At 40.6% G+C, this 13,492-nt stretch overlaps 1 pseudogene across 1 annotated transcript; it reads left to right on the top strand.

The window, feature by feature from the left end:
• Positions 1–5,710: 5,710 nt before the first annotated feature.
• LOC307195450 (small ribosomal subunit protein uS5-like) lies at positions 5,711–6,979 on the top strand (annotated as a pseudogene). Its single transcript has 2 exons — positions 5,711–6,431; positions 6,813–6,979. The product of its transcript is annotated as a small ribosomal subunit protein uS5-like (transcript).
• Positions 6,980–13,492: the final 6,513 nt, after the last annotated feature.

The raw sequence follows: 13,492 nt of genomic DNA, 5'->3' as shown, positions 1-13,492 counted from the left end.
CGAGGCTAACCATAAAAGGCCAAAAAGTGGGTAGTGGCCCAATTCCTGGAAATATCTGCCCCTTCCCACCAATAGTTGGAATAATCCTCCCACTCATTAGCCTATGAAATTACCCAGCCCATAAAAACTAACCACGCCATATTTCGGGGCTTCTCTCCTTCTGAGATGGCCCAAACTCTGTGAAGTGTGTTTCTCTCTAAATAAATCCAACTTCTTACCTATCACTTTGTCTCTCACTGAATTCTCTCTGCGACAAGACATCAAGAACCTGAGCTTCATTAATTCCTGAGACCAAGTGTGTGATCTCAATTAAAAGACCAGGTTCAAGTCCCTATCTGAGTTGCAGGGTTTCAACACTCCTTGCATTCTTTCCTGCATTCCTGGTAGTAATGTGATTTATTCCTACTCTCAGTCCTTAAAAAGTATGTCTTTATATTCACATACAATATAAAAAAAGAATAAACATATTTACATACACATTAAAAGAAAAAGATTTGGAAGATGCACACCAAACAGTTAACAGTGGTTACTTCTGGGGAATGAAATCACCAGTCTGGGTACTAATTTTTTATATTATATACCTTTTTACTAGATAAATGGTTTTACAATGATCATATGTTTCTTCTGCATTTCAAACACTACTTTGAATATTTGAAAAATCAATCACAAATAGAACTTAAACCAGGATGTCTTCTTTTCAAATAATCACTGCTCAGTCTAGGTTTCAGTCAACTAATCAAGCAAGCTGTTAGTTGCTCATCAAGCAAACTAATCTCAGCTGCTCCAGTTTGAATGTTGAATTCAGACTCACAAGTCAGAACCTTTAGATTGATAAATTTTGCCCAACTTGGTGTTATGTTCCATCTTCCTTGCTCTAAAACTCTTAGAATCCATTCTCACAAGTTTCCCAGTTTCCTATTAACACACATTTGCATATCTCTTCGGAACAGTGCGCTTTCCCCCTTAGGGCATCCTGGGAGCTAACTAGCTTCTGGAGGCAGAAAGGAAGGTGGGGGTGGGTCTTCAGGAGATTAGGCATCCCCTAGAGCAGGGGGCCCCAACCCACGGGCCACAGACCCGTAGCAGTCCTTGGCCTGCTAGGAACTGGGCTGCACAGCAGGAGGTGAGTGGTGGGAAAGCTATGGAAGCTTCATCTGTATTTACAGCTGCTCCCATCGCTCTCATTACCTTCTGAGCTCTGCCTCCTGTCAGCATTATGGTGAGTTGTATAATTATTTCATTATATATTACAATGTAATGATAGTAGAAATAAAGTGCTCAATAAATGTAATGCACTTGAATCATCCTGAAACCACCCCCACCCCCACCCCGTCCATGGAAAAACTGTCTTCCATGAAACCAGTCCCTGGTGCCAAAAAGGTTGGGGACTGCTGCCCTAGAGCAAGATTACTGCTTTAAGGCAAGGTTTGATAGATCCTTAAACTCAGGTAGGCAAGGAGGTTCTATCTTCACCAGCAAGGCAGGTGCAGGGAAATTTGAAGGTACAAGATTCCCAGTTTTGTCTGAGTCCATCCAAATATCCCTAACTCAAGTCTCAAGAATTTCCCTCCTTCCCAACTAATATCCTAATCTTAACAGAAAAGACTTGGTGAGGTTGTGTATTCTGTTGTAATTCTATCTGCAAAATTAAATTTGGGGCCTTGTCTGCTAGGCAGTTGCGAGATCAATTCTTTTAAGGTTATCATAGAATTTCTCTGGTTCTCTACCTATTCCTTCAGCTCAGAGCTCAACACCCTGACATTTTCATGTTCTTACTGAATATTCTTTTTTATTTTTGGCTGCGTTGGGTCTTCGTTGCTGCACGCGGGCTTTCTTTAGTTGCGGCGAGCAGGGCCTACTCTTCATTGCGGTGCTCGGGCTTCTTATTGCGGTGGCTTCTCTGGTTGCAAAACACAGGCTCTAGGCACATCGGCTTCAGTGGTTGCAGCACGAGGGCTCAGTAGTTGTGGCACAGGGCTTAGTTGCCCTGCGGCATGTGGGATCTTCCTGGACCAGGGATCGAACCCATGTCCCCTGCATTCTTAACCACTGCGCCACCAGGAAAGTCCTGAATATTCTTTTATTCTCCAGTACAACTAAAAGAAATCTCACCTTGTGGTCATCTTTATTACTATACTAGACTAGCCCATACTTGAATTCTCAAAGCCTTGTTTTTTTGGACACTTCCTCCCAAACAGATTACATTTTAAGGAATCATGTTGTTGTCCCATCCTGTAATGCTTAGTTTTATGTGTTAATTTGGCTAGGTTATAGCACCTAGTTATTCAATCAAACACTAACCCAGATGTTGCTATTAGGAATTTTGTAGGTGGGATGGGATTAATTTCTGTTGTCTTTGACTTTAAGGAGATTATCCTCTATTATTGTTATTAATTAGATGATTATTCTCATCCAGTCAGTTCAATGGCCTTAAGAAAACACCCAAGGAAGACATTGCATCTAATGGGCAGTAGCTTCAGTTTCTGCCTGAGTTCCTAGCTTGAGGGCCTGCCCTCAAGACTTCAGTCTTGCCTAGCCAGCCCCCAAGATTGCTTAAGGTAACAGTTCTTGCAATATACATATATATATATATATATGTGTGTGTGTATGAGAGAAACAGTACATGTATGTATATGTTATATATATGATGGGTTCTGTTTGTATGGTAGAACCCTGACTGATACACATGTCATGGATTCAGGGCCAGCTACATAATTTGCCTGGCCCAGTACAAAATGAAAACATGAGAACCCTTGTTCAAAAAGCAGGAAACAAGTGCTATCAAAGGTACTAAAATATAAAACATTTTCCTTTAAAAATTTTTTATTATTTATAAAACATACAGAGGTGAGTCACAACATAAAATTACTAAAAACTGATTTTTGTGTCATAATGTTTAATAAATAATACTTTATTAATGTGATATCTTGATTGATCATAAGATTTTTCTGGCTTGCTTGTCTGCAAATTCATTATAGTAGGCCATCATGATACTTTTAGCAACTTCATTTTCAATCAGTGTAATTGAAAGCTACACCAGGTGGTCTTGGTAAATGCCAGATGGCAAAAAATTTTTGATAATTTTAAAATTTGAAAAGGACTTTTCTGCTGATGCAACTGTTACTGGAGCTATTAAGAGTATTTTATAGAAAAAAAGGCATTATACAGACTATGATAATATTGGGCTAAGTTTCTGATAAATTATTTTGAAATATATCTTTTAATTTGTATAGATCTAATAATTCAGATGGAATAATTTTTCTAAAAAGACAACTGCATATACATCAGTTTCATTTAAGTCTGAATTTCATTGTAAATGAAAATTTAATGTTTCCTCTGACATTTCCTGTAATTGTAACAGTCATATAAGAAATTGAAAGTGGTTTTCTGATTTGTATAAATTCAAGATGGCTGTCTATGCATTCTTCAATTAAAAGGAAAAATTAATTTAAAATTGTCGTCATTCTTAATAATTTGTTCACCTGAAGCTTTGTATGAAAACAGTATTCTTTTCTGTTAAATGTGACAATGTTTAAATTCAGTTTTTATTTGTAAACTCTTGGAATTGTTAAAAAACCAAAATTCAACTAAGTAAATTTAAAGGTCTAACTGACTTTATTCAATGATTCATGAATTGGACTGCATTCCATCTAGCAAATAGAAAGGAGCTCCCTCTGAAGAGCTGTACAAAATGAAAGGCTTTTATAGGAAGAAGGGGGTGCCACCTCTGTTTTCTGTGCTGCTGCTACCACCATCACCAATACCAGTCTGGACCCAGACCCTGGCCCAGCTATAGGCAAGTGTGCTGGGCTGTCAGACCAATTGCTGAACACCCAGGCTTGTCTGCTATGCCCACAGGTCTGAACCTGTGTCTGCATGTGCTGCCTCCTTTCTCCCCAAGTGTATCTCCCTTACCCAAAAGACTACTTTATTGTCCCGTTGAACTTCACTTACAAAACACAAGTTCAAAGATAAAATTAAGTATGAGGCCTTTCTGAGAGTGAGGCCCAGAGGCCCATGAAGCAGCCCTGCATGTTTTACTAGTGTTCTAATTTCACTTCATTTATGCTATGCTAGGTAAACAATCCAATCCCCAAATTCTCTTCTTGAGAGTCTGTTTACTGAAAAATGAATATATGGTCAGTGTTTATGAAGACTGGGTCTTGTAGGAAATAGATGTCAAGAAGGAATTAGGAGCACAATAGATTTATTGAGGGTAATGTCTGTGAAAGATAAAAGGAGGGGGAACAGGAGTAGACAGGGAAAACCTTCAGACCCAGTGATTCCTTTAGAAATAAAGTAGCCTTAATCTAGATATTATAAAAATATTAAACTAAAAAATTTTTAAAAACCCTTAATTAAAGAAAATTAAAATAAGGTTTTCTAATCTTTTAATTTCAAAAGAACTTTCAGGCATAAATAGTCATGTTTCAATGTAAATTTATAAAATTCATTTCAGAACTTCTCATAAGAGTTTAAAAAACATTTTAAGTTCAAATATAAAAGCAGATAGATAACTTATGAATTAAAAAAAAATACCTCTGCAGGAATATACAATGGAGAAAAGACAGTCTCTTCAGCAAGTAGTATTGGGAAAGCTGGACAGCTGATGTAAATCAAAGAAGTTAAAACACACCCTCACACCATACACAAAAATAAACTCAAAATGGCTTAAAGACTTAAGTATGAGACATGACACCATAAACCTCCTAGAAGAGAACATAGGCAAAACATTCTCTGACATGAATTGTACCAATGTTTTCTTAGGTTAGTCTGCCAAGGCAACAGAAATGAAAGCAAAAATAAACAAAATGGGACCTAATCAAACTTATAGGCTTTTGCACAGCAAAGGAAACCATAAACAAAAATGAAAAGATAACCTTCAGACTGGGAGAAAATATTTGCAAATGATGCAGCTGACAAGGGTTTAATTTCCAAAGTATACAAACAGATCATACAACTCAATAACAACAACAAAAAAAACCAACCCAATCAAAAAATGGGCAGAAGAACTAAAAACACATTTGTCCAAAGAAGACATACAGCTGGCCACAAGGCACATGAAAAGATGCTCAATATCACTAACAGAGAAATGCAAATCAGAACTACAATGAGGTACCACCTCACACTGGTCAGAATGGCCATCATTAAAAAGTCTACAAATAGGGCTTACCTGGTGGCACAGTGGTTGAGAGTCTGCCTGCCGATGCAGGGGACACGGGTTCGTGCCCCGGTCTGGGAAGATCCCACATGCCGCGGAGCGGCTGGGCCCGTGAGCCATGGCCGCTGAGCCTGCGCGTCCGGAGCCTGTTGCTCCGCAACGCGAGAGGCCACAACAGTGAAAGGTCCGCGTACCGCCAAAAAAAAAAAAAAAAAAAAAAAGAAAAGTCTACAAGTAGAATATGCTGGACAGGGTGTGGAGAAAAGGGAACCCTCCTACACTGTTGGTGGGGATGTAAACTGGTGCAGCCACTATGGAAAATATTATGGAAGTTCCTTAAAAATCTGAAAACAGAGTTGCCATGTGATCGTTCAATCCTACCCCTGGGCATGTATCTGGAGAAAACTCTAACTCGAAAAGACACATGCACCCCAATGTTCATAGTAGCACTATTTGCAATAGCCAAGACATGGAAGCAATCTAAATGTCCATATTCAGATGAATGGATAAAGAAGATGTGGTATAGCTTCTTCGCTGTAAAAACGCCAAATGGTGGATGACGGCAGTGCTGCGGGAGGACCCAGAGGCCCCGGGGCCCTGGAATGGGAGGCCCCAGTGTCTTCTGCAGAGGCTTTGGTAGCAGCGTCTGGGTCCGGGGTTTTGGCCCGGGTCTCGGTGGGGGCAGAGACGGCAGAGCTCACAGAGGCAAGGCTGAGGACAAGGAGCCACAAGGAGTGGCTCCCCAACACCAAGCTGGGCTGCCTGGTCAAGGACATGAAGATCAAGTCCCTGAAGATCTATCTCTTCTCTCTGTCCATCAAGGAATCTGAGATCATTGATTTTTTCTTGGGGGCATCCCTCAAGGACTAGGTTTTGAAAATTATGCCTGTGTAAAATCACACCCGTGCTGGCTAGTGGACCAGGTTCAAGGCATTTGTCGCCATTGGGAATTACAATGGACATGCTGGTTTGGGTGTCGAGCGCTGTAAGGAGGTAGCCACTGCCACCCATGAGGCCATCATTCTGGTCAAGCTCTCCATCGTCCATGTGTGGTGATGCTACTGAGGGAACAAGATCAGCCAAGCCCCATACCGTCCCTTGCAGGATGACTGGCCACTGTGGCTCTGTGCTGGTGTGCCTCATCCCTGCTCCCAGGGGCACTGGCATCATCTCAGCCCCTGTGCCCAAGGAGCTACTGAAGATGGCCAGAATTAATGACTGCTACACCTCTCCCAGGAGATGCACCACCACACTAGGTAACTTCACTAAGGCCACTTCTTTTTTTTAATTTTTAAAAAATTTATTTATTTAATTTATATATTTTTGGCTGCATTGGGTCTTTGCTGCTGCGTGCGGGCCTTCTCTAGTTGCGGCGAGTGGGGGCCACCCTTCATTGTGGTGCACGGGCCTCTCATTGTGGTGGCTTCTCCTGCTGCGGAGCACAGGCCCCAGGTGCGAGGGCTCCAGCAGTTGTAGCATGTGGGCTCAGTAGTTGTGCCTCACGGGCTCTAGAGTGCAGGCTCAGTAGTTGTGGCGCATGGGCCTAGTTGCTCCACGGCATGTGGGATCTTCCCAGACCAGGGCTCAAACCCGTGTCCCCTGCATTGGCAGGCGGATTCCCAACTGCTGCACCACCAGGGAAGCCCCCAAGACCACTTTTGATGCCATTCCAAGACCTACAGTTATCTTACTCCTGATCTCTGGAAAGAGACGGTGTTTACCAAGTCTCCATATCAGCAATTCACTGACCACCTTGTAGAGACCCACACCAGAGCTTCCCTGCAGAGGACCCAGGCTCCAGCTGTAGCCACCACATAGTTTTATATGAGAAAAATAAAGTGAATGAAGCTGGTTTAAAAAATAAATAAGATGTGAGATAGATATATATATATATATATATATATATATATATATACACAATGGAATACTACTCAGCCATATAAAAGTATGAAATAATGCCACTTGCAGCAACATGAATGGACCTAGAGATTGTCATACTAAGTGAAGTAAATCAGAAAGATAAAGACAAATGCCATATGATATCACTTACATGTGGGATCTAAAATATTACACAAATCAACTTATTTACAAAACAGAAACAGACTCAAAGATATAGAAAATAAACTTACGGTTACCAAAGGGGAAAGGGAATGGAAGAGGGATAAATTAGGAGTTTGGAATTAATAGACACAAACTGCTATATATAAAGCAGATACAGACCTACTGTATAGCACAGGGAACTATATTCAATATCATGTAATAAGCCATAATGGAAAAGAATATGTATATCTATGTATAACTGAATTACTTTGCTGTAATGCAGAAATTAACACAACATTGTAAATCAACTATACTTCAACATAAAAATTGTCTCTGTATTTTGGAGACCTATCTTCAAAAGGCCATGTTAACAATAGAAAATTATTTTGTTATCAACAGGCCAAGTGATTGAAAGGTTTAGTAGGTAAGCACAGGTCATTTTAGATACATTTACTTTAAAAATCTATCAAATTCTCTCCTTTCTTTTTTCCTCCTTTCTTCTCTCCCTCTCTCCTTCCTTTTTTTTTTTTTTTTTAAATACTTACTTATATGGCTGCGCTGGGTCTCAGTTGCGGCACACGGGATCTTTTTTGCTGCAGTGCTTGGGATCTAGTTCCCTGACTAGGGATCGAACCCAGGCCCCCTGCATTGGGAGCGCAGAGTCTTAGCCACTGAACACCAGGGAAGTGCCTCTCTCTTTCCTTTAAAGTGCTGAAATATATTATTGGACATGTACTAAGTACTAACACTTGCTGGGCTCTTTGGCAATTATGAATGCAATCCATAACTGTAACATACTTACAATTCATAATGGCAATTATGGTTGATTTATGCATCTCTTTAGCAAAAACTTCTTGAATTCCCACTTGGTATTAGGCAAAGTACAAGCTACCAGGAATTCCATAGTGAATAAAGTATGCTCCTCGCCATTCCCCAAAGTACTTGCAATCTAGTGGGAGATGCACACACTGGTCAACAATAGTTACTTCCCCTTCAGCCCTTGCACCCAGAGTGAGACAAGAAGAGCAAGCCTGAGCCCAACCTGCAGCCTGAAGCTTGATGCAGAGCTGAGGCAACCTAGATCAGCTAAACCATAGTGGCCCTGCAGACCAGTAAGCATGAGAATAAATGCTTATTGTTGGTAAATTTATGGTGTGGTTTATTATGCAGCACATTGTAGTAAAAGTCTGGCTAATGCATATTCTGCAGTTTCTTTTTTCATCATTCTTTTTTGCATCTCAGATCCATGTGTGCTTAATTTCAGCCTAGTGTGCCCTTTAGAAGATCTTGAGTGTCTTTGAGTGGAAAATTCTCTGAGTTTACACTTGGTTAGAAAATTGTTAATCACGTGGTTTTTTTTTTTAGATTTATTTAAGAGTTCCTTCTCTTTCCCCCATAAAACACACACAAAACACTTCTGAAAATCAGCAAACAATCAAAGTCACCCAAAGCGTTGTTTTTTGAATTTTATTTATTTTTTATACAGCAGGTTCTTATTACTTTTCTATTTTATACATATTAGTGTATATATGTCAATCCCAATCTCCCAGTTTATCCCCTCCCCATCACTTGTTCTTAAAATATAATTTTTGGGTAAATAAGTGTAAGTTGACTATTATTTGTTCTTAAAAGAATAAAGATATTCTTTTGCCTTTGACTTGAGTTGTTGCATTAGGTCAACTATTAGTATAATTATTGTCCACTTGTAGGAAATCTCTCTTCTCCCTGGCTGTTTTCATATATTCTCTTTGTCTTTGGCATTCTGAAGTTTCCTTATGACATGACTATGGATTTTGACTAGGCATAGGTTCTTTTTATTCTACTTAAAATTTATTGGGATTCTTGGACATGTAGATTAATGTCTATGGTAGGCAGATTAATAAACCCTCAAAGATGTCCATGTCCTAATCTTCAGAACCTATGAATATGTTAGGTTACCTGACAAAGATGGATTAAGGTTGCAGATGAAAATAAGATTGCTAATTAGATGACTTTAAAATAGAGAGATGATCTTGGATTATCCAGGTGAGCCTAATATAATCACAAAGGTCCTTCATTATGGAAAAGGGAGGCAGAAAAGGAAGGGTCAGAAATGATGTGATATGAGAAAAACTTGACCTGCTGTTGCTGGTTTTGAAGATGGAGGAAGAGGGCCAGGAACAAAGGAATATAGGCAGCTTCTAGAAACTGCAAAGGTCAAGCAAATAGATGTTCTACTAGAGACTCCAAAAAGGAACACAGACCTGCCAACATCTTGATTTTAGCCCAGTGAGACTTGAATTGGACTTTTCACCTACAGAATTGTAAGATAATAAATTTGTGTTGTCTTAAGCCATTAAATTATGGTAATTTGTTACATTGTGGTAGGAAACTAACAGTTTCTTTCACCAATTCTGGAAAAATTTCAGCCATTATCACTTTAATATTGCCTCTTCATTCTTTTCTTCTGGACTCTGATTCAACATATATCAACCTTTTTACTCTATCTTTCATGGCTTGTAATCTTGCTTTCATATTTGCTCTCTATTACATTCTGGGTAATTTCTTTAGATCTATTTTCCAGTGTACTAATTCTCTTTTCAGCTACATTTCTAATGATGTTTAACCTGTTCATTAAAATTTTCACTTCAACAATTATATATTTCATTTCTAGAGGTCTTATTTGGTTCCTTTGCAAATTGACTAGTCATTTTTTAACAACCTCTTGTTTCTTACTCAAATTTTCAACCTTATCTCTTATTTCTTTAAAGATGTTAAACACACTTATTTTATATTCTGTAGCAATTCTAATATCTGAAGCTTTTCTGAAATTGCTTCTAACTCATCATGCCTTTTTTTCTTGTGTGTTTTATAAATTGACTAAAAGCTCATGGCTCCTTTACATTATCTGTGGGAAATGTTTGAGGCCTGAGTTGAAGGGTGTTCTCTAGAGAGGATTTTCTTTTGCTTATACTAGCTGTCTATGGGTACTACCAATCTAGGACCAATTTAAAATAAAATTTCAGCATAAAGTGTTTGGGGCCACCTAGACATTAAGAACTGTGAAAGGTCTGAGATTTTACCTGCCACAGTTAGCCTGCCATAGTTGCATGGATTTTAGCAGAAGACATGCTACTCTTGTGACAGAGACTAAGGGCAGGTTATTACTCAAACCAATAACAGAGTGTCAGCATTTGTGTTGGCTCCCCAAGTCCCAATTCCCACAGGGCACACAAAGTGGGCTAGGTGACATCTATACATGCAGTAGGTCTCACTACCGGAAAGGAACACAGAACTTATAGAACATGCATATTTTATAATGGGCAGTAAGCATGACTGCCTTTTTTCCCAGAGGTAGACGTTATGGCTATAACGTGGGTTCGTGCCCCAGTCCGGGAAGATCCCACATGCCGCGGAGCGGCTGGGCCCGTGAGCCATGGCCGCTGAGCCTGCGCATCCGGAGCTTGTGCTCCGCAACGGGAGAGGCCACAACAGCGAGAGGCCAACGTACCGCAAAAAAAAAAAAAAGGTAGTTTGAATTGGGCCACGAATCTTTGCTTGTATTTGCAAATTATTTGGGTAGCTTTTCCTTCCCTTCTATCTAAAGCCAAGGTCAAGACAGGTAAGGTGTCCTAGTTTGTTTGTGAGGATCTCCTATTAGACTCGCTACCTTGGCTGGGGTCTTGGCCTTGTTTCCTGTTCCCATATGCTTCATGACCATTAGAACTCTAGTTCAAGGTCACCAGAATTTAGAAGATACCCTCCACCCCCTATAAAATCTTCCTTTTGTGCTTCTTTTCCTCTCCAAATTCCTGCTTTCACTTGGCTTTGGCCTCTGAGTGTTCCTTAACTTTTTGCTAGCTCAATAATGTATTTGAACAGATGTTTCTCATGTTCTATGAAGGTTTGTGTGTGTGTGTGTTTGTGTGTGTGTGTGTGTGTGTGTGTGAGAGAGAGAGAGAGAGGGTTATTCTGTGTCTCTAATCTCCCATACTGCTAGGGTGGCTGAAATGGAGGGAAGATAATAAAGATTGGAGCTTAGGGTATCATGAGTCATCTGTATGAATGCTGGATTCATCCAGAAATCTGGCAAGCTTGGAAAAGAATATACTTAACCAACATGATTAGGAAATGAGGTTTTTTCAGTTGACTAGATTTTTCCTCTAGTTATCTGAAGAATTGTCTGCTTTGGGAGTAATACCACCCCACATAAGGCTGTTTTACACAGGAAGCAAAGCCTCAGGATTCTCTAAGTTGTATATAGTCACTGCACACAGTTGTGAAACAGGAAGGAAGGGGGCAGGGCACTACCTTTAAAAGAATGACACAGCCATTGAGGATAAGACATAAACTGGTTAGAACTGATTCGGCCCAAGATGGCAGAAGATTCGACTTTCAGTAGACCTTGAGCCTCATTATATGCTCATTGTAATACATTAGCATGCTACAGGTGCCATGACAGTTACAAGGCCGACCATAAAAGACCAAAAAGTGGGCGGTGGCCCAATACCTGGAAATCTCTGTGCCTTCTCCAAAATAGTTGGAATAATCCTCCCACTTATTAGCCTATGAAATTACCCAGGCCATAAAAATGGCCCACACTCTGTCTATGGAGTGTGTATCTCCCTGAATAAACCTGCTTTCCCACTTAGTCCTCAGGGCAGAGTCCCCTTGGCTGCCTGCTTGTATCCCTCACGAGAGTCCTATATTAATAAATCTACTTGCCTGTCACTTTGCCTCTCACTGAATTCCTTCTGTGCCAAGACATAAGGAACCTGAGCTTCAGGACTTCCCTGGTGGTGCAGTGGTTAAGAATTCGCCTGCCAGTGCAGGGGACATGGGTTCGATCCCTGGTCTGGGAAGATCCCATGTGCTGCGGAGCAACTAAGCCCGTGCGCCCCAACTACTGAGCCTGCGCTCTAGAGCCCGTGAGCCACAACTACTGAGCCCATGTGCCACAACTACTGAAGCCCGTGTGCCTACAGCCCATGCTCCGCAACAAGAGAAGCCACCGCAAAGAGAACCACGTGCACCCCAAAAAAGAGTAGCCCCTGCTCGCCACAACTAGAGAAAGCCTGCAGACAGCAACGAAGACCCAACGCAGCCTATATATATATAAAAGAATCTGAGCTTCAGTAGGTCCGGACACCACGTGAGTGATTTTAATTAAAAGACGTGGGTTTCAGTCCCGGCCCGTGGGCTCAAGTCCCAATCTGACTTTCGGCTACATTCGAATCCCATGTGAGGTGTGATTGGGTTTGAGTCCCATTGTGAGACTAGGTGTGAGGTTTCAGCTGCATTCGTTGATTATTTTGTTGGCAATTTTATTTTATTTTATTTATTTATTTATTTTGCAGTATGCGGGCCTCTCACTGTTGTGGCCTCTTCTTTTGCAGAGCACAGGCTCCGGACGTGCAGGCTCAGCGGCCATGGCTCACGGGCCCAGCCGCTCCGCGGCATGTGGGATCTTCCCAGACCGGGGCACGAATCCGTGTCCCCTGAATCGGCAGGCGGACTCTCAACCACTGCGCCACCAGGGGAGCCCTGTTGGCAATTTTAGAAATGCTGCATCTGTTCAATTTCATACCTTTGACATAGTAACTACTTAGATAACCGTGGTGTTAACACGCTCTGAAAATTTGCTACTCAGTGTGGCCCAGGATCAAAAGAATCAGCATCAGCACCAACTGCGTGCAGTTAGAAGTGCAGACGCTCAGGCCCTTCCCCAGCCCTACTGAATCAGAATCTGCATTTTAAACAGATCTTCAGGTGGTTCATCTGTACATTAATGTTTGAGAGGTACTGCCCTAGAAAAATGCTTTAAAGGTGCAGTTGCTGATGACTCTAGCAGTAATAAAATTTGGAGGTGGTTATAATACAATGGAGAAAGCATGATTTAAAGAATCAGAATTTGAGGTCCACTCCTAAATAACAGTGTGACAGCAAATCACTTAACATATCTAAATGTAGGATCTTATTTCACAAGATTGTTAAAGGGATAAAAAGATAATGTATGCTAAAAACTGCCTATGACAGTGCCTATCACATGGTAGGTATGCAGTAATGCTAGTTTATTTACTTTCCTTTTTCATGTCTTGCCTGGAGAGAATAAAGTAACTTTTCCCTGTATCACTCAAGTGTGTAGGAGACACCATTTTTATAAATCCATAAGAAATGATAGGTATTAAAATAATGACCAGTTGTTCATGAATAGGTAAGATATAAATTATAAAAGTTTCCATAAAGAATGAAATAGTTTATGAGACACATACAGAAAAGTTTAAATTAAAACAAATTAGAATCAGTGAAAGT

Source organism: Stenella coeruleoalba (assembly GCF_951394435.1).
Source record: "Stenella coeruleoalba genome assembly, chromosome: 12".
NCBI lineage: Eukaryota > Metazoa > Chordata > Mammalia > Artiodactyla > Delphinidae > Stenella > Stenella coeruleoalba.
The sequence above is the reverse complement of the archived record's forward strand: the minus strand, read 5'-3'. Positions and strand labels throughout refer to the sequence as shown.